Source organism: Budorcas taxicolor, chromosome 11, assembly GCF_023091745.1.
Source record: "Budorcas taxicolor isolate Tak-1 chromosome 11, Takin1.1, whole genome shotgun sequence".
Taxonomy (NCBI): domain Eukaryota; kingdom Metazoa; phylum Chordata; class Mammalia; order Artiodactyla; family Bovidae; genus Budorcas; species Budorcas taxicolor.
Genome location: NC_068920.1, coordinates 108303939 through 108325786, shown reverse-complemented (window position 1 = coordinate 108325786; position 21848 = coordinate 108303939).

Sequence of the window (21848 nt, the reverse complement as noted above, 5' to 3'; positions counted from 1 at the left end):
GAGAAACGCTGGGCTGGAAGAAGCACAAGCTGGAATCAAGATTGCTGGGAGAAATATCAATAACCTCAGATATGCAGATGACACCACCCTTATGGCAGAAATTGAAGAGGAACTAAAGAGCCTCTTGATGAAAGTGAAAGAGGAGAGTGAAAAAGTTGGCTTAAAGTTCAACATTCAGAAAACTAAGATCATGGCATCTGGTCCCATCACTTCATGGGAAATAGATGGGGAAACAGTGGAAACAGTGTCAGACTTTATTTTGGGGGGCTCCAAAATCACTGCAGATGGTGACTGCAGCCATGTAATTAAAAGACGCTTACTTCTTGGAAGGTAAGTTATCAGCAACTTAGGCAGCATATTAAAAAGGAAAGACATTGCTTTGTCAACAAAGGTCCGTCTAGTCAAGGCTATGGTTTTTCCTGTGGTCATGTATGGATGTGAGAGTTGGACTGTGAAGAAGGCTGAGCGCTGAAGAATTGATGCTTTTGAACTGTGGTGTTGGAGAAGACTCTTGAGAGTCCCTTGGACTGCAAGGAGATCCAACCAGTCCATTCTGAAGGAGACCAACCCTGGGATTTCTTTGGAAGGAATGATGCTAAAGCTGAAACTCCAGTACTTTGGCCACCTCATGCGAAGAGTTGACTCATTGGAAAAGACTCTGATGCTGGGAGGGATTGGGGCCAGGAGGAGAAGGGGATGACAGAGGATGAGATGACTGGATGGCATCACTGACTCAATGGATGTGAGTCTGAGTGAACTCCGGGAGTTGGCGATAGACAGGCAGACCTGGCGTGCTGCGATTCATGGGGTCGCAAAGAGTCGGACGTGACTGAGCGACTGAACTGAACTGAACTGAACCACTGGACCACCAGGGAAGTCCCAGGGATACCCACTTTAGACGTTATCTGAAAAATAAGCTGTGTTCATCCTTGAGACACTCTACGTTTTTTGTTACAGCATCTTGAAAAAGTGGAAGTGTTAGTCGTTCAGTCATTTCTGACTCTGCAACCCCATGGACTGCAGCCTACCAGGCTCCTTGGTCGGTGGGATTCTCCAGGCAAGAATACTGGAGTGGGTTGCCATTTCCCTCTCCAGGGGATCTTCCTGACCCAGGTATCAAATCCAGATCTCCTGCCTTACAGGCAGATTCTTTACAGTCAGAGCCACCAGTACATTATCCTAATTAATTCAGACCCCAACCTACTGGAACAGAGGTCAGCTGTAGCACTCTGTTAATTGTTAGGGGAAAGTAAATTCCCAGGCAGGTTCAGCTCTCCATAGCCTCAGGATGGCCTTCTGAGAGTGAACTGCAGGTGCTGGACGTCGGGCTGGGGGGGGCGGTGTAGTGGGGGAAGGAGAACAAAGTGACTAAAAAAAAAAAGTCAAGCTAAGCACTGGCATTGTCCAGTGGGGCCAGATTACAGCTAGAGAGGAATTTGAGCTTAATGCTCCATGCAGAGGGGACTGGAGTAGGTCACTGATTTGGGGTGTTTGGGATGGACTTGAGGGTGCCCCATGGTCTCATGATCTGCTCTCCCCACCTGCACACACACACTGAGTCAGTCTTGTTTCTAAACTAGAATGGCTCATTTTCCTATGAGCTCTCACCTCCAATCTCTTCCTATCTCTTACCAGGGAAGCCCAAGAATACTGGAGTGGGTAGCCTATCCCTTCTCCAGTGGATCTTCCTGACCCAGAAATCAAACCAGGGTCTCCTGCCTTGCAGGTGAATTCTTTACCAGCTGAGCTACCAGGAAAGCCCTACCTCCAGTCAGCTCCCCTCATCTCAGTGGCATATTTAGTTCAGAGAAATGTGACACTCCTTCCTGAGCATTTCTGTCAGTCCAGCCAATTCACTAACACCATTGGATCAAATTCAACTTTTGATTTCTGTGACCCTGAGTTCTAGCCATGCATGGAATCTGGAAAAATAATTAACATGTGTTAAATGCTATTTCCCAGACTTTGTGCCAGGTGTTTAAAGTAGTTCATTAGCCACATGCTTCACGGTCCCTGTGAGGTCCAGAGGCACTTCTAAAAAGAATTTCCCTCCTAGCCATTCCTGAATGTGGGGGAGGGGCACACAGGGAAAATGCTCTACACCTCAGTTTGTTTCCAGCAGTAAAAATTGTATTGTTTTTATCTATTTTTGAGAGTTACTTTGTTATATTTTCATTTGTTTATTTGACTGTGCCAGGTTTTAGTTGAGTCATGCAAGATCTAGTTCCCTGACCAGGGATGGAACCCAGGCCTCCTGCATTGGGAGTGCAGTCTTAGCCACTAGACCACAAGGGAAGACCCATATTGTTTTTAAATTTAAGTCTTGCACATTTCTTATTGGGTCTATTAGTTTTGTGTGTAGTAAATAGGATTCGTTTTCTGTGTTGCTTTGAAATGGGCTGTGGTGTGGAGTATTCAGTCATGTCCAACTCTTTGCAGCCCCATGAACTGTAGGCCATCATTCTCCTCTGTCCATGGGATTTCCCAAGCAAGAGTGCTGGAGTGGGTTGCCATGTCCTTCTCCAGGGGCTCTTCCTGACCCAGGGATCCAACCTGTGTCTCCTGTGTCTCCTGCATTGCAGGACGATTCTTTACCTGTGAGCCGCTGAAATTGGCTACTAGTTTTTAGGTTTATTCTCTTTGATTTTCTAAGTAGAGAAGTATCTTCTAAGTAGTAAAATCTTGTTGTAGAGAAAATATTGATTCTTAACAGCTTTGAGGGATATAATTCACATACCACACAATTTGCCTATTTAAGGGGTATAATTCAACGTATGTTTAGTATATTCACAGAGTTGGGCAACTATCATCACAATCAACTTCAGAACAATGAATGGCGATTTAAATGAAAAATTTCCCCTTATTGAATTGGTTAGTGTCACCACTAGACTGTTAAATAGTGATGATGAGCATGGTCAACTTTGTCTCCTTCCTGATTTTTCTGGAATGTCTGATTTTTCATCATCAAATAGGGTAATTACAAACAGTTTTTGGTAGTTAGGCTTTATCAGGGTAAGAAAAGTTCCTTCTACCTCAGCTTCCCAAGAATTTTATGTTCTTACTTACAAATAGGCGTCTATGTTATCCAATTCATTTATCAAAACATTTATTTTAATGGGAATACATTTGCTCCCTTTTAATCTATTCCTATAGCAAATTAATTGTTCTTGCTTAAAATCATTTTTGGATTATTTACGTATAATCCTTTTAAAATACCATTGGATTTCCTTGGCTAATGGTCTGTTGAGAATTTTTGCCTCTAAGTGTTTAGTATGATTAGTTTCCTTCTTACCTCCCTTGCTTCTATCCTCCCTTCCACCCTTCCTTCTTTCCTTAACGGGATATTGTGAACCAAGGTCACGCTTTTCTCAGGGTGCTTCCAGGTAATGACTAAGCAAGACTAAAAAAGGTACAGGTGCCTGGCCATTTCTGTAGGATCCTCTAAGGCAGCAGTCCCCAACATTTTTGGCACCAGGGACTGATTTTGTGGAAAACAATCTCTCCATGCACTGGGATGTGGGGGTGGGTTGGGTTGGTGGGATAGTTTTGGGATGATTCAAGGGTATTACATTTATTATGCATTTTATTTCTATTATCATTACATCAGCTCCACCTCAGACCACCAGGCATTAGGTCCTAGAGGTTGGGGACCCCTGCTCTAATGCAGTCTTTGCTCTGGAGCTTCTTGTTAGGCTAGCAAAGACTTGGTCAGATCTACCTCTTGGTCTGACAGCTTTCCCTGCCCAGTTTGGATTCTGCCCTTTCCCTTTCACAGCTGTTACTTGCCCTAAAACTGCACACCCAATTCCAGTCAGCATCTGCTTCCCAGAGCCCCAGCTGACACACACACGCTACCTTTTCCAGCTTGGTGTGAAGTCTTGTTCATTTCTAGACTCTGGAAAAAGTTATGCTTTGTAGAAATGATCAGATCCTTGAGAATTAGATGTAATTCACCAATAAAACCATCTTAGTCTGTTGAGGTTTATTTTTTAAGGGAAAAAACTTTGACAACAATTCTAATTTCCTCTGTGTTTATTGGTCTATTCAAGTTTTCTATGTCACCTTGTATAGATTTTGGTAATTTGTGTTTTCTTAGAAATTTTTATATTTAAATCTAGATTTTTAAATTTTTCATTAATGCAGAGGCCCCTTCTCTGCTAGCTGGAGGAGAATTACAGATATCTAAGTAGTCTTCTAAGACCTGGTTTATTGCTGGAACCCTGGAGGTTCCAGGGCAATGTGAGAAAGTTCTGGAACCCAACTTGGTTCCTAAGCCCTAAGGAAAAAGTAGTAGAGTGCAGACATGTTAGCACCGAAGGGACCTTAGATGCCCGTGTACCAGAAAGGGAACAGGTCCAGACCAGGGGAATGGCTGGCCCATGCCCTCACAGCTCTGTGAGAGCAAAGGCAGTGTGTCTGTGTGTCTGTGTGTGCGTGCGCTAAGTTGCTTCAGTCATGTTCAACTCTTTGCAACCCCATGGACTGTAGCCCACCAGTCTCCTGTGTCCATGGAATTCTCCAGGCAAGAATACTGGAGTGGGTTGCCAAGCCCTCTTCCAGGGGATCTTCCCAACCCAGGGATCAAACCCATATCTCCTATGTCTCCTGCATTGCAGGCAGATTCTTTACCACTAAGCCACCTGGAAAGCCCAGCAAAGTCAGTTGCTGCTACTGCTAAGTCGCTTCAGTTGTGTCCGACTCTGTGTGACCCCATAAACGGCAGCCCACCAGGCTCCGCCATCCCTGGGATTCTCCAGGCAAGAACACTGGAGTGGGTTGCCATTTCCTTCTCCAATGCATGAAAGTGAAAAGTGAAAGTAAAGTCGCTCAGTCGTGTCTGACTCTTCGCGACCCCATGGACTGCAGCCTACCAGGTTCCTCCGTCCATGGGGTTTTCCAGGCAAGAGTACTGGAGTGGGGTGCCATTGCTTTCTCCAAGCAAACTCAGTACTGCATCCCAAGTCTCCCCACTGCCATCTGTCTTTAATGGCACTAACTGCAAGGGGAAAGGCATATTTCTGCTTCGAGGGGTGGTGAGCACACAGGCAGGGTTTACAGCCTCCTTAGGACCTGAGACACCACGTGGCAAGAAGTGAATCCCAGGAAATCTGTATCTTGATTCAAAAAATGTCAGGATCCTGTATTTTTGACTTGAACTTGACTTTGATGTTTAGCTTCTATTTTCTGCCACTGATAGAATTCATGAGGTGGTAACAACCTTATTGTGGGCGGGTCCCCTGGCTCTGAGACCACGGGCAAGTTATTTCATCTCGCAGCCTGAGCTTCCGCAAAGGTGCTGGAAGACTAATATCTTCCTCCTTGTGGTATTGTGAGGTTTAAATGGAATATTGTCTGTGAAGCAGTTAGCACAGTGCCTGGACTCAGTCCATGGGAACCACTAATAATGTTGTTACTAATACATGCACTGTTCTGAGATTCTGAGAAGCCAGATTTGGGCTCTGGTGCTTCACTTACTATTTGTGACTTTAATCCTAACAGTTAGCTAGTTGAATTTTTTGTACTTTAGTAATAAGGAAACTAATGTGCATGTCCAACCTCAAGTCTTAAGATCTGGGTCACACACAGCTATTGTTTTCTAACAAACCTTTTTAGGTATGGTCTCAGCAAAATGATTGTTCAGCAAGTTTGTTTGAAGAAAAGAAAGGTGAAAGCAGACTGATATTCCTGGGTGAGAGTAACACCCTAAGGAACCACATTTCCCAGGAGCCCTCAAGACAATCTAGAAAATTATTCCTTCTCCCGGCAGTGGCAGAGAAATCCAGCCAGGATGCAAGAGGGCCCACTTATAATCCACCTAAGGCACGGCCACTCAGTAAACCTGCCGACTGAGAGCCAATGTGTGGACGAGGAGAAAGTTTCCCTCAACCCTCTTAGGGTCCACCCTGAGTGGATCTGGAAATTAAGTGAACAAAGACAGATTTATAGGAGATTAAATTCATACAAAACTTATTGAACTTTTACATGCACATGGAGCCTTCACAAGAGAATGAAGACACAAAGATGTGACCAGAGCAAGAACTTCTAAGTCCTTAGACAAAGAAATAATTTGTGAAGACTTGACAAAACAAAGAGACATTGGGGCTAGGGGCAGTAAGTGGTGAAGAATTGGCTAGGAAGATAAGGGTTGGTTTAACAGTGATTTCTTTGCCCCGGTTCCCTGTCTCTGGTGATGAGAATATATTCCTTCTTCCTGGGGACCTTTCACATGGGAATTTCATGACTTGTTTCAAGCAAGAAGTGGGCAGTGATCAGAATGGCCTGCCTGTTTCTGCCATTTTCTCAGACTCAGTTTAAGATATTCAACATGTCAAAGTACCATATTTTTGGCTAGTATGTCCTGAACCCAGGTAGCTCAGTGGTAAAGAGTCCACTTGCAAAGCAGGAGATTTGGGTTCAATCCCTGGATTTGGAAGATCTCCTGGAAAAGGAAATGGCAACCCACTCCAGTATTCTTGCCTGGGAAATCCCATGAATGGAGGAGTCTGGAAGGCTACAGTCAATGAGGTGGCAAAGAGTCAGACACGACTTAGTGAATGAATATGTATGCACATCCTGAACCCCATTATATACATCTGGGAGCTTGTCAGAAATTATGATTCTAGGGATTCGTTGGTGGTCCAGTTGTTAGGACTCAGCTTCCACTGCAGGGGGCACGGGTTCCATCACTGGTCACAGAACCAAGATTCCACATGCCTCACAGTGCAACCAAAAAAAAAAAAAAGAAATGATGATTCTTCCTCACCAACCCAAACCTATTGAAACTTCAGTTTGGAGGTGGGGGGCCAGCAGTGTGTTTTAGCAGGCTCTGCAGGTGCCTCATTGGCACAACAAGGTTTGAGAAGGGAACAAATGAGAGCACATATGTGTGGACAGCATCTGTAATCTTGCTTTTCCCAAAGCGGGACCGCTGATCTGCGCTCAGGATCTTTGCCAAGGAGGAAATAGGATGAAAAGAAGAAATTGCATCAAGAATGTGGTTGGTTTTTTTTTTTTTTGGTTATTCTCCCAGCTTTCATCCAACATAGTTTTTTTTTTTTTTGCCTTCAACAGAATGCCAAAGTGAACACAATGGGTGTGGTGTGTTTGGCAGCGTGGAACAAATCCGAGGGGTGTGAAATGGATTCACACTCCACACGTGTAAGCTAGGCAGGAAAGCAGCTGCACTGGAGGACTTGGCGGGTGTGACAGGGTCTCAGAGGTGGGCCTCAGTCTGTGAAAGAAGGAAGGAAGGAAGGAAGAGAAGAAGGAAAGAAGGGAGGCAGGGAGGGAAGGAAGAAAGAAAGAAGGCTTCATCTGTGGTGCACACATCAGCCTGAATTCAGCCGCTGCCCTGTTATGTCACTTGCCATGGAAACTTGGCCGGGGGATGTGGCTTCTTTCAGCTAGGGGAACAATGTGTGTGAGAGTACCTGGCACCCAGCAGGCAGTCAACAAGGTCAGAGTAACCCCAACTCGGGCTCTTGCTGTGAAGGGGGTGGTGGCCCAGGGCACAGACCAAACCATCTTTCCACCTGGCCTCCATCATGCCAGGGGCTCCCAGGATCCCTGGCTTCAGGTGTCTCCCAGAGAAGCCACAGAGTATCAGGGTTTGCTGTGACCCCTCCATCCCATTCAATGTGTCCCTATGGAAAAGGTGTCCCAACGTGGAAAACTCAGAGCACTTGATGTGGCCACAAGCATACCTTCTCTTTCCTTTGGAGTCCCTGCTTCTTACTCTCCCCACACCTCCAGCCCCTGGGCCCTTTTTACATGCTTCCCACTGCGCCTGGCCTCCAGTATGGATGGCAGGTCCTTCCCAGCCATGTTTGGTTCCATGGCTGGTTAATGGACAAGGAGAGGTAAGGGATGGTGGGTTTGACTAGGTTTTGTAAGGATCAACTTTGTGGTGGTACATCTATAGCATTAGATGTTCAATCTATTATACAAAGAGTAAACCTCCTGCCAGCATTTCTTCTCTACTTTTTTATGCTAAAGTTGTATTTGTCTCCACTCAGTGTTAAAGAATCTGCCTGCCAAGCAGGACACATGGGTTTGATCCCTGGGTCGGGAAGATTCCCCTGGAGAAGGAAATGGCAACCCTCTCCAATATTCTTGCCTGGGAAATCCCATGGGCAGAAGAGCCTGGCAGGCTACAGTCCATAGGGCCACAAAGAGTTGGACACAACTGAGTGACTAACACTTTTTTTCACTTTCAGCCTTGAGTGCATTGTGGAGGTCTCAGGAATTCCCAGACTCCAGGAAAACAGGTGTAGAGATGGGAAGAACACTTGCCTCTCCAACCCTATTATTACTGATTTTTCATTTTTATAATTTTTTTAATTTTTGGCTCCACTGGATTTTCATTGCAACATGAGTGCTCTTTGTTGCAGCACGGGGGCTTCTCCTGTTACTCCGAGGCATGCGGAATCTTGGTTCTCTGACCAGGGATTCATCCCATGTCCCGGGCATTGGAAAGCAGATTCTTAACCACTGGACCACCAGGAAAGTCCCTTCGCATCATTATTATTGATTGATGTTTCCTAGGGCATCCTCAAAAGTGCTTGTAGAGCCTCACTCTGAAAGTTTCTCCTCTTCACCTTGCTGGAGAACATAAGCACTTTGGTCATCAAATGAGGATTGTATCATACACTCAAGAGCCAAAGGGATAGCTTGTGAGGACTCTTCCCCAAGCCATAGTCCTGTGCCCTCATGGTTGAAACAGTGCTTCATGGAACCAAACAAAGCTGCTCAACCCCACAGGAGGCTCCAAAATGAGCCATATATTTCCTTGACGACAACCGCCTCAATATGATTTGGGGCATCCCTGGTGGCTCAGATGGTAAAGAATCTGCCTGTGTGATGTGGGAGCCCTGGATTCAATCCTTGGCTTGGGAAGATCCCCTGGAGAAGAGAAGGGCAACCACTCCAGTATTCTTGCCTGGAGAATTCCATGGACAGAGGAGCCTGATGGGCTATAGTCCATGAGGTCGCAGACAGTTGAGCAAAACTGAGCGACTGACATTTTCACTTTCACTGTTCAGAAACTCATTATGTGTTATCAGAATGTGCAGTCTCAGAACTCTCAAAGCCAACTCTACTCCAATTGCTTGCTGAAATAAAATTTATATTTTTAAGATAGGACAATGAAAAAATTAAATATCAAATTTTCTGTGTGTTTGGGCCCCGTCTCCCCCTAATCTTCAGTGTGTAACTGCATTACCCATTAACCAGAACTCCTCAAAGATGGGGGCCCTGATCCAACTTACAAGATCCTTTTTTTCCCTTCTTCTGATGTTAGCCATATAACTTCTTTTTTTGTTATATTCATTATTTTTATACTTTATTCATTTTTTTGTTGAAAGATAGTTACACTATTGTGTTGGTTTCTGTCAGACATCCACATGCATCACCCATAGGTATGCATATGTCTCCCCTTCCTCTTGAGCCTCCCTCCCACCCCCAACCCCATCCCACTCCTCTAGGCCATCACAACAGTGGTTTACTTCTTAAAAGAGGGTTCTTTCCCAGCTCTGTAGCAGGTCATGAGCAGCAAGGTGACTTGCTGCTTGCTTTGTACCTACCTACTTGGACTATGTATCCTTGATGAACTTTATGTAAAATAGCAATATGTCATTTTAATGTGTGATGCTTTGACTCAAAGATGTATATGATTGTGCCTTTGACTTCTAACAAGTGGAACAGTTCTCAGAGCTTTCTGAGAAACTGCTTCCTAGGTTATAATCCTGTTTGGCTCAACTAAAATTCTCTTTTTTTTTTTTTTTGGCCCCCATATTTTGGTAACACTGAGTGTGGCACGTGGGATCTTCGTTCCCCCACCAGGGGTCAAACCTACTCTCCCTGCAATGAAAGAACAGAGTCTTAACCACTGGACTGCTTGGGAAGTCTTTCCCTTTTTTCCTTCTTAACTTGATAGTTCATTGAATTTTCACTGATAGGCTTCCTGGAGAGAGAGGGTGGTTAGGGGCATAGAAGATTGGAGAGGCTTTTAGTGACACTGTTTATTTTCTCCTCCTCCTGTCCACACCCAGCTTCTCTGACTGCCCTCAGTTATGTTTTATTGACATCTTTCTTTTTTAAAAAAAAATCATTTGTTTATTTATTTATAGCTGGGTCTCTATTGCTTTTCTATAGTTGCTGCAAGCAGAGGCAGTCAACTCTTTAGCTGCAGTGCACTGGCTTCTCTCTTGTTGTGAAGCATGGGCTTTATGGGGTGTGGGCTCAGTAGCTGTGGCGCATGGGCTTAGCTGCTCTGCCACCTGTGGGATCTTCCCGGACCAGGGTTCGAACCTATGTCTCCTGCATTGGCAGGTGGATTCTTTACCACTGAGCCACCAGAAGCCCTATTTATATCTTTCTATTATAGCTCCTGCCTTTCATCCCTCCCAGTTGAGATGGCCTCTAAACTCCATCACCAAGTTCCTCGATGCAGATGGAAAACACTCTGGAGTTTTTGCATCCGGCAGTGAATATCTCACCTTTTAACCATACTTCATCACTGACGGGGAGAACTTTCTTCCAAACCTGGCCCTCTGCCCAGCGGGATCAAGAGCCAGCGTGTGATTGCCGCAAGATGGAGTTCTGTAATGGATTAACAGGAGAGTTGCATTTAATAAAAGCCAAAGAACTTCTGAACACACATGTTGGAGGAGAAAAGAAGCAAGTTAGAACTCAGCAACTGAACAGACATAGGGCATGGGGTGGGCGTTGGGGAGAAGATGGTTCTCTCAGGACCATAGGCACAAGGTCCTAAGGGCCAAGAAGGAATCCTTGCTAGGAGGCAATATTATTGTGCCGTGTGTTCAGTTATGTCCAACTCTTTGTGACTCCATGGACTGTAGCCCACCAAGCTGCTCTGTCCCTGAAATTTTCCAGGCTAGAATACTGGAGTGGATTGTCATTTCCTTACTTCAGGGGACCTTCCTGACCCAGGGATCAAATCCATGTCTCCTGCGTCTCCTGCTTTGGCAGGTAGATTCTTTACCACTGCACCAATAATAATAATTCATGCTTCAGACAGGCACTGTTCTAGACCCTGAGCCTATAAAAATGAGCACCAAAGATGGATGAATATAAGGCAAGGATGTTTTTGTCTGAAAACGATTTCCCAGAAAAGACTAACTCCAAGGAGTCTTGCTTTGGCGTCCTTCCTTGTATGCTGCCTTCCTTCCTTCCTACCCCTTCCTTCATACCCTCTTCCTTCCCTCTTTTTTTTCTCCCTCCCTCTCTCCTTCCTTTCTTCCTTCCTCTGCTTAAGTGATGACAACTGTCTGGAGAGGCTGCTTTAGCCTGAAATGACCTCAACCAGTGTTAGTTTGTCTGTTTATAAAGGTATTTTGATGACACTGGTGAAAAAAAAAAAGGCAAAAAAACTTTAAACACAAATAGAGTGAGTCTCCCTGGGGATAAGAACTCACCACAAAAAGAGTGGTGTGTTTTCATAAACAAGGTTTTTAAAGGTCATTTAAAAATACGAGCTCTGAAGATGACAGCTATATATATACCTTCTGGGTAGATGCAGGAGAAAAACCGTCCTAATGTTATGTGAAGGGGTAATTGTTGTTTGGGGTGAGATTTCCGATGTCAGCATCACATGTGTGTTCACAAAGTACTACCGCTCAAGCAATTTAGATGATGTGAAAATGAGATATAGAAAACTGAGTCAGAGGCTCAGAAAATGCTCCTTGAGAGGCTGTTAGTTTCCTGCAGCCAGTAAAGTTCTGTTCGCTTTCCAGCTTTCAGACCTCAGGTCTCGGGGGAGGGAAGGTCAATGTCATCTTAGCTCCTCAATGCTGCTTCCAAACCATTCTCCCTCCTTCCTTCCTAAAAAACCAGCCAGTTAAATCTCCCTTTGAATCTCATCAAAGCTCACTGCTGACCCCTTTGCTTGTTGCCAGCGCGTGCTGACCCCAGGCTCCATGAGGATTTTGAGTTCACACTCACTCTCTCCAGCACTGCTTTTCTTTGCTTTCTCTTTTGTTTTTGTCTGTGCCAAATCCAAGTTGCAGCACGCAGGATCTTTGGGTGTAGCATGTGGAATCTAGTTCCCTGACCAGGGATCGAACCCCAGCCCCCTGCTTTGGGAATTTTAATCACTGGCCTGCCTGCTAAGTCGCTTCAATCATGTCCAACTGTTTGTGATCCTATGGATTGTAACCCACCAGGCTCCTCTGTCCATGGGATTCTCCAGGCAAGAATACTGGAGCGTGTTGCCATGACCTCCCTCCCGGGGATGTTCCTGACTCAGGGATCGTATCTGTGTCTCTTAAGTCTCCTGCGTTGGCAGGTGGGTTCTTTACCATGAGTGCCACCTGGAAAGCCCCTTAACCACACCAAGGAAGTTCCGTCTCCTGCGTTACTTTTATTTATCTCATGATGATTTCAGCACCCACAGAGAAGATCCTCTCCATATCCCAGTGACTTCATCTGTCTGGGTTGATGTAACAGGACCACAGACTGAGTGGCTTATAAACAACAGAAATTTATTTCTCACATTTCTGGACACTGGGAAGTCAAACCATCCAGCCACACACAGATGATAACCCACTTCCTGGTTCCTAGAACCAGGCCATCTTTCTGTTGTGTCCTCACCTCGTGGAAGGTGCAAGGGAATGCTCTGGGTCTTCTTTACAAGGACACTAAACCCAAGCATGATGGCTCCAGTCTCATGACCTAATCACCTCCCCAAAGCCCACCTCCTAACACCATCACCTTGGGGACTAGGTTTCTACGTAAGAATTTAAGGGAGAGCTTCCCTGGTGGTCCAGTGGTAAAGAATCCACCTTTCAGTCTTAGGGAACTAGATAGAGCTACCTGGTCCTGGAAGATTCCACATGCCTTGGGGCAACTAAACCCATGTTCCACTACTACTGAAGCCCAAGTGCCTGAGCTCATGCTCCACAAGAGAAGCCACCGTAGTGAGAAGCCCAAGCACCACCACTAGAGAGGAACCCCCACTGGCTACAACTGCGGAAGGCCCATGTGCAGCAACAAAGACCCAGTGCAGTTGTAAATAAATAAAATAAAAGTAAATAAATCTTAAAGAAAAGAACTGAGGGGGCACAGACATGCAGTGTCCTTTCAGGTCATGACCTACTCTCTGCTCCTGACCTTGACACCTCCAACCCTAGCACTCCCTCCCACCTTCATACCCTGGAACCTGTCACCACCACTGACTACAGCTCTTCCTTATCTTCACTGCTGGCGGCCCGCTCTCCAGCCACCACACCCTGTCTTTCTAGCTCACTCCTTCTCTTAGATTCCAATAACTCTTCTTCCAGCTGAGACCTACAATCTCTGACTCAACCATGTTTTCACTGATAACTAGCCCCTTCCTTGCCTCTTTCCCCTTCTGACCCAACCTAGACTTCACAGCTCATCATCACAGAATTTCCTGCCCACACCCACATCCTCTGTTGATGTGCCTGGCAGAATCTGAGCACAGCTGGCCTCTTCAGGGACAAGATGGAGAAACAAAGCAACACAGAGGTCTCTCCCTTTCTCTCTCATCCCACTTCCCATTGTTTCCTTTCTCTGCTTCCCCTAACACAATTATCCATTTACTATCCCAATTCCTCTTCTCCCCTCCTGCTGGTACTCTAACGTTATTGGCTTTGCTACCTCACTCCCCTGAAGAGCTTGTGTCAAGACCTCTGAGGACGTTCTGTTGCCAAATCTAATGGGCAACATTAATCTAATCTAACCTGACCTCATCTTGTTTGACCTTTCGATGGAGCAGCTCACCCGACCCTCCTGACACACTCCGGGTGTGGACACGCACCCTCCCCCGCCGGATTTTCTTCAACCTCATTGCCAATTCTTCACATCTCTCTGACTCTAAACACTGGGATGTACCAGGATTCAGGCCTTGGCCCTTCCCACTCCTTTCTGCCTCATCCAGTTCTCAGGGATTGAATGACTCCCAGAGTTAGATCTCCAGCCCAAACCTCTCCCTCAAATTCCAAACTTCTATCTCCAACTTACAATGTGACCTCTCCACTTGGATGTCGAATGGACATTCCAAATTTACCATCTCCTATCCCTCCAAAGTGTTGCTCCTGACTTTCTTCATCCTTGAAAAGGACAATCCCAGGCGAATCAATGCTCAGGTGAAATAAGCCTTGAAAGTTATTCTTGATTCCTCACTTCTTCTCATGCCCTACATACAATAATTACTAAATCATGTTGGCTTACCTTCAAAATACATCAGAACCCAGTGCTTCTTTTTCACTGCTTCTAACATGGTCCAAGCCACGACCGTCTCTCACCCGAATTATTGCTGTAGCCTCCTACCTGGTCTCCCTGTCCCTGCCCTCATCTTCACCATCCACTCAAAGAACCAGAGAAAACCTTTTAAAGCTCAAGTCAGATCAAATTACTCCTTTGCTCAAAACCCTCCTGTGGCTTCTCATCTCATATGAAACAAAAGCCCAAGTTCTGGGACTTCCCTGGTGGTCCAGAGTTTAAAACTCCTCAGTCCCAATGGAGGGGGTGTGGGTTCAATCCCCAGTTGGGGAACTAAGGTCCCACATGCCACTCAGCACCACCCCCCGAAAAAAGCCCAAGTCCTTACAATGGCCCACAGGCCTTATATTATCTGGTCTCCACCAACCCACTGACCTCATCTCTTCCTTCCTCTCCACATCACCCTGCTTCAACTTCACTGGCCCATGTTGGATGCACTGAGCACATTCTTGTCTTAGGGTTTTTTTCATTTTCTTGCTCCTTCTTTCTAGCACAATTTCTCCCAGATTGTCACACGCTCCTTTACTTTTGATGTCACCTTATCAAAGAGGAGTTCTCTGATTGCTCTTTATCAAGAAGTATCAAGCCTACCCCTGCCCCTGTCTCTCTGTCCCCTTCAAGTCTTGCTTTACTCTTTCTTCTCAGGGTGGCGGCTCCCAGACACTAGATAGAGAGAGAATGGTGAAAGGCAGGGCCTCTGATGTTCCATCAGTGATGCTGGAACAAAAGCCAAACCCTGGCGCTTCTCCAGCCTCACCTCATGTCTTATGTTTCAAGCCGCCCAGCTTCCCTGCACATCTCCAGGTGACTTCCTGCTCAGGTATCCTCATCACTCTCTTCCCAAACACCTGGAGTGTGGAGAAGGTCCAAAGGAGAGAAGACACCAGCCCATATGTCCTACCAGCCTCCCAGAATCTTTTCCACTGAAATCTATCTTGGCTGAGCCATGCGTTCACCACAAGGAAGGACTCTGAGTCAGAATGATTGGCCAGAGATAACCCAGAAACTAACCCCGTTACTATAAAACTGAGACTGCGAGCCACACGGCAGAGTAGTCTTTCTGGGTCCCTTTACCATGCTGTTCTCAGTCTGGGCGCTTCTTCCCAATAATGCCTCTGCTTTGTCAGCACACATGTCTCCTCAAACAATTCATTTCTGAGTGTTAGATAAGCGCCTGCTCTTGGGCCCTGGCAGAGGGTCCCGCCATCCTGCAATACCACACTACGTTTTGCACACCTTCTCCTAGCATTTGTTGATGGTGAGGACCAGTCTGTCTTTCTCCTCTGGTCTGTCTGCCAGCTCCTTAGAGATGCCATAGTGTCTCATCTCTCACCTCCATCTCTGATCCCCAGTCCTTCACACTAGTTTGGTCCTCAGTACCCATTAGTTTTCCTATGAATGGTTGTCTCACAAATGTCATGGTTCACATAGTTCTGGGGTTAGATGGGACAAGAGAGGCTTCTTGAGCAATTGTCAGCAACGGGGAACTAATTGCCACGACTTACTGGGCGGGACTTTCTATATGGAATCTCTTATTTGCATTTCACAAGAATCCCTTTTGAGGGAATTCCCTAGCAGTCCAGTGGTTCAGATTTGGTCTTTCAGTGAAAAGTGTACAGGTTCAATGCCTGGCCAGGGAGCTAAGATGCCACATGCCCCACGGCCAAAAAACATAGAGCATAAACAGAAGAAGTACTGTAATAAATTCAATAAAGATTTTGAAAAAGGAAAAAAAAAAAGGATTCCCTTGTGAGTGAAATGTAACCATCGCCATTTCAGACACGGACAGAGGTGGTGAACCCATGTCACCGGCCTGGGGTAGCCCACTTCTCTGAGGGTAGGCCTCCCTGTGACAGCTCTCCCAGGATCTCCCAGGTTAAATTTAATTTAACCCTACATTTACTCTAGGAGGAAGAGGCTGGAGTTCTCACTTTATAGAAGAGGTGAAACCAAGACTTTCCTACAGGCAAATGTGTGAGTATGCTTAGTCACTCGGTCACGTCCGACTCTTCGCAACCCCATGGACTGTAGCCCGCCAGGCTCTTCTGGCTATGGAATTCTCCAGGCAAGAATACTGGAGTGGGTAGTCATGCCCTTCTCCAGGGGGATCTTCCCAACCCAGGGATCAGACCTGGTCTCCCGCATTGCAGGCAGATTCTTTTCTGTCTGAGCCACAAGAGAAGCCACCAACTTTGGAGTAATTTGTTGTGCAGCCAGAGCTGGGACTGGGGTAAAGCAGGTGAGGACCCCAGCCCTGGAAATGAACGCCTCCTCAACTCTGTGCCCTGGCTTCCTCATCTGCCTCACCTTAGTCCCAATTCTGTGTCTGTGTTTAGTCACTGTGTCATGCTTGACTCCTTGCAACCCCATGGACTGAAGCCATCCAGGCTCCTCTGTCCACGAGATTTTTGAGGCAAGAATACTGGAGTGGGTTGCTGTTTCCTCCTCCAGGGGATCTTCCCAATTCAGGGATCAAACTTGCGTCTCTTACATCTCCTGCTTGTCAGGCAGGTTTCTTACCACTGTGCCACCTTAAGGCAAATCCAGGATTTTAAACACCATCATCTCAGACTAGGATTCAGATGGAAGGACCAGATGAGAGGAAAGCAAAGCCTAGAGTCATGGGGGGAACATTACCTAGAGGAACTGCCGCAGCTCAGACAAGAAAGAAGTTGATATTCCTGGAGTCTAGGATCTTCCTGGCCCTCAGCCCTCAGGGACACCCAGCTTGAGCCTTCTGTCACCCTTCCAAGAGGTGTTAAATATGTATCTTAAATGCGGGACATGCTGGGAAAGATGTCTTAGGCTTAAAAAGTCAACAGTTGGGTCTACACAGAGCTGGCTTGTTGGGACGGGTCAACCAAGGAGCAGAAGGGGACACTGAGCAAAAGCTTCTGGGGTAAATTTCTGGCTTCTGGTGAGTGCCAGCGGCTCTTCCCAGAAGCCTCACCTCCCCAGGTGTGCATCCCAAACACGGGAAGCTACAGCAGAAACCGGGTTTCCTACAATCTATGCTGAATGCAAATAGATTTCAATTGTGTGGAAATGCAGCAGCTTGACTCCTTAGTTTAAGAAATATTTTTAAAAAGAAATACAAAATTGTAGCACTTCCCAGAAATGTTCAAGATGCAAAAAGAATGCGTGCAAATGTGCTGGGTGCACTAGAAAGGAAGCATCATTCTATCCCCAAGGCCTAGATAGCCCCACCTACCAAAGAAGGAGGCCCAACTCAAAGACGTAACGGAGGCCAGTGGCTCAGAAATGCCAGCAACAGTGACTGACACCTCTTAACTTAACACTGCTTTTCTACGGCACCCCAGTCCCTCTGGAGGTCAGGCCCAGACACAACAATGATCAGGGTCTCCATATTAAAAAGAAACAAAAAACATTACATGTAGTAGGACAAATTATTTCAGATTTGCGACTAAATGTACAGAGGTATTGTAGGGTTTCCCTGGTGGCTCAGTGGTAAAGAGTCCTCCAGGAGAGAGTAGGGACCACACTTCAGACTTGTCCCATCTGAGAGGAGAGGGATGGGGAAGATGTCCTCCCATGCCCCTTTACTTCTGGTGAACCCCAGGACAAAGCCCTGGAATGGGGGTGGCTGCCTGCATGTGGTTGTTCCTGGCAAGTGTGGGCAGGGTCCCAGCAGGGCCTCTTCCACTGGCCTTCCTCATCCAGACAACCAGCCCTAGGCAACAGAGAAAAACCCCAACAACTTGCTCCTCCAGAAACTTAGACCTGAGCCAAAGTTGACCAGGGGAGGTGGTGCAGCCTGGTGGGGCAGACATGGGCTCTGGAGTCAGCCAAACCTGGGGGACGACTCCTGCCCGAGCTGTATGACTTCTGGCGAGTAGTAACCTAATGGCCACAGTTTCTGCCCATAGGGTGCTAGGGGGAATCCCCTGAGGCTTTCTCACCCAGGAATTTCTCTAACACTCAACTAAGTCAGCATCTTTTGCCCCCATATCCAACTCTTCTGTGCAGCTCTGCACACAACTCACTTCATACACATGTAAAACACAAACTGTCCAGAAGCCCGGCCCCCCCTCCACTTGAGAAGATCTGGGAGGACAGTCCTGAGCTGCCACAGGGAACATAGAGAGAGACAAGAAGTGTGTAGGTATAATATCAGGCTCCCGGGCTCCAACAGAGACAAGGCGGCAGCCCACTCCGGGCTGAAAGAGGACTTTAGAACTTCTTTTATCCTCATTTGTTGTTGTTCAGTTGCTCAGTCGTGTCCGACTCTTTCACGACCCCATGGACTATACAGTCCACCAGGCTCCTCTGTCCATGGAATGCTCCAGACTGGAGTAGGTTGCTATTTCCTTCTCCAGGGGATCTTCCTGACCCAGGGATCAAACCCACATCTCCTGCACTGGCAGGCAGGTTCTTTACCATTGAGCCACCAGGGAAGCCCATTCTCATTTTCAGTTATCCCTTTATTTTTAAATTTCTGGCTGCTTCACACAGCTTTTGGGATCTTAGTTCCCCAGCCAAGAATCAAACCCAGGCCCCCAGCAGTGAAAGACCAGAATCCTAACCACTAAACCGCCAGGGAATTTCCCAGTTATCCTTTTAAAAGTTGGTTTTGCTTTTGTTTCATAACAACCAGAATAGAATTGTGCAAGTGCATAATTTATGCATAAGTAAGATACAGATCTTAGGGCGTGTGCTCAAAAATATCTTATTGTGTGTGATCCAGTAAGTTTGGAGACACTTGGAATAGATCTTTCTCTCTTGGCCTGGGTAACATGCACCTGGCCTCTTTCCTCTCTGGACTCTCGAAACACCCCACCCTGCCTTCAGTCTCAGTCTCTCTTCATAGAGCTACCACTTGCTGCAGTTCAGTTCTTAACCTCTCAGGCTGTATAAAGAAAAGTGTAACTTGCGGGGACTTCCCTGGTGGTCCAGTGACTGAGACTCTGCACTCTCAATGCAGGTGGCCTGGGTGTGATGCCTGGTCAGGGAACTAGGTCCCACTGTATCCCTCACACCACAACCAAGACCTGCTAAGAAAGAAAGAAATAGACACACATTTTTTCTAAGTGTGAGACTTCCCTGCTGGTCCAGTGGTTGAGATGTCCCTGCCAGTGAGGGGGATGGGGGTTCGATCCCTGATCCTGGAGGATCCCACATGCCTCAGGGCAACCAAGCCCGAGAGGTGCAGCTACTGAGCCCGCATGCCCTAGAGCCCGTGCTCGGCAGCAAGAGAAACCACCACAATGAGAAGCCCGCCCACCGCAACTATAGAGTAGCTCCACTCGCCACAACTAGTGAAAGCCCACTCTCAGCAACAAAGACTCAGCGTAGCCAGAAATTAAGAATAAATTCTTTTAATTGGGAAAAAAGTGTAACTTGTTACTTGTATGATCAACACAGGAGGCCCAATCTCGCCCCTTCCCAGCCTTAGATCTCCTTTTCTAGGCCTTTTGCCAACCCCGCCATCACATTTCACACCTGTTGTTTCCCTCATCAGAAATTATCTGGGTCTTCCTGTCGGTGATCACAGGCCAAGCCCAGTTTCCAGGATCAGTTTCCAGGAGCCCACCCACTTCCTGAGTCATCTCCCATGGTTCCTGTTTCCTGGCTAGTGCTCCAGCCAGACCATGCGTTTGCAGTCCCCGGAGCAGACCCCAGAGTTTCCACCTCTGCTCCTTTTCTTGAGGTTGCCTCGCCCCAGCCCTGTAGGTCTAAAATCTCATCTGACTCTGAATCCCAAAGCAGTGACTCCATCTACCTTGATGCTTCCCTGGAGCCTCCAGCAAACATCCTCCAGTGGCCCCCAGAAACTATCTGCATGGCCCCAGCAAGACATCCCAGGTGCTGCTTTGGGTCAGGACTGGATGCATGTTTTGTGGGCTCAGTGTGTGTGTGTGTGTGTGTGTGTGTGTGTGTGTGTGCTCGAGTACTCAGTTGTGTCCAACTCTTTGCGACAATATGTACTATAGTCCACCAGGCTCCTCTGTCCATGGGATTTCCCAGGCAAGAATACTGGATTGAGTTGCTGTTTCCTCCTCCATGGGATCTTCCCAGCCCAGGAATTGAACCGGCATGTCTTGTGTCTCCTGCATCGGCAGGCAGATTCTTTACCACTGTGCCACATGGGAAGCCCTGTGAGCTCAGTACAAAAGGAAAATATAGCAGCCCTTGTTCCAAAAAAAGGAAACAGTATCATTAAAGGTACTAAAATCTAAAGTTTGTCTTTTCTGCTGAAAGCTCTTTCTTGACCTGTCATGGTGCTTATTTTTCTCCTTTAAACATTGGAGTGTAATTACTTTACAATATAGTGTTAGTTTCTGTTGTACAGGAAAGTGAATCAGCTGTATGTTAACATATATCCCCTCTTTTTTGGATTTCCTTCACAATCTGGTCATCACAAATGCATTAAGTAGAGTTCCCTATGCTATACAGCAGGTTCTCATTAGTTATCTATTTTATACATAGTATCAGTAGCGTTAGAGGATGAGATGGCTGGATGGCATCACCAGTGCAATGTGCTTGATGAACTTGGGCAGACTTTGGAAGATGGTGAGGGACAGGAAGGCCTGGTGTGCTGCAGTCCATGGGGTCACAAACGGTCAGACATGACTGGGCAACTGAACAACAGCATCAATAGTATACGGATGTTGGGCTTCCCTGGTGGCTCAGTGGTAACGAATCTACCTGACAATGCAGGAGACGAGGGTCTGACCCTTGATCCAGGAAGATCTCACATGTGTCGGAGCAACTAAGCCAGTGTGCCACAGCTACTGAGCCTGTGCCCGAGGGCCTGGGAACCACAACTACTAAAGCCCATGCCTAGAGCCCATGCTCTGCAACAAGAGAAGCCACCACAGTGAGAAGCCCGTGCACCACAACCAGAGGGTAGCCCTCGCTTGCTGTAACTGGAGAAAGTCCAGGCAGCAACAAAGACCCAATGCAGCAATAAATAAATAATAATTTTTAAAAGTCGTGTATATATGTCAGTCCCAATTCATCCCATCCCTGCCTTCCCCTCCTTGGTATCCATACATTTGTTTTCTACGTCTGTGTCTCTATTTCTGCTTTGCAAATATCATCTATATGCCACGATGCTTTGCTTTCTGTTTAGTGTTATTGGTCCCTCAGGCTTGCGGATATTGATGGCAGATGCTCACAGGCATCCAGCCAACCTGCTCTCCTCAACTGGGTGCTCACACATCACTGGTTGTCTGATTCCCCTCCCACCATAGCTGCGGGATCAGCATGGAGAGCCACGCATCTCCCTGCCTGTGGGCCTGTGCTCCGGCCCCTGGCAGACAGGTGATCCTAAGGGGGATGTGCTAGGTACATGGATCAGGGAGAGCAAGAGCCCTGCCCGAGCTGAGTGGCCCATGATACCAGCCCAGGGGAGAGATGGCTGTCCCCATCCCCTATCCCGAGACACAGCAGGGCCTATGTGCCCAGAACCCTCCAACCAGGGCTGAAAGGGGCAGTGATTTCTGGGCAGAGGTAAGAAAGGGAGTTGGGAGAGCTCAGGACACAGTTAGTCAGAGGAGTGGGCAGCCAAAACCACATCTTAGGGAGGTGGCAGAAGACAGTGTGGCATGTGAGACAAGGCCCCA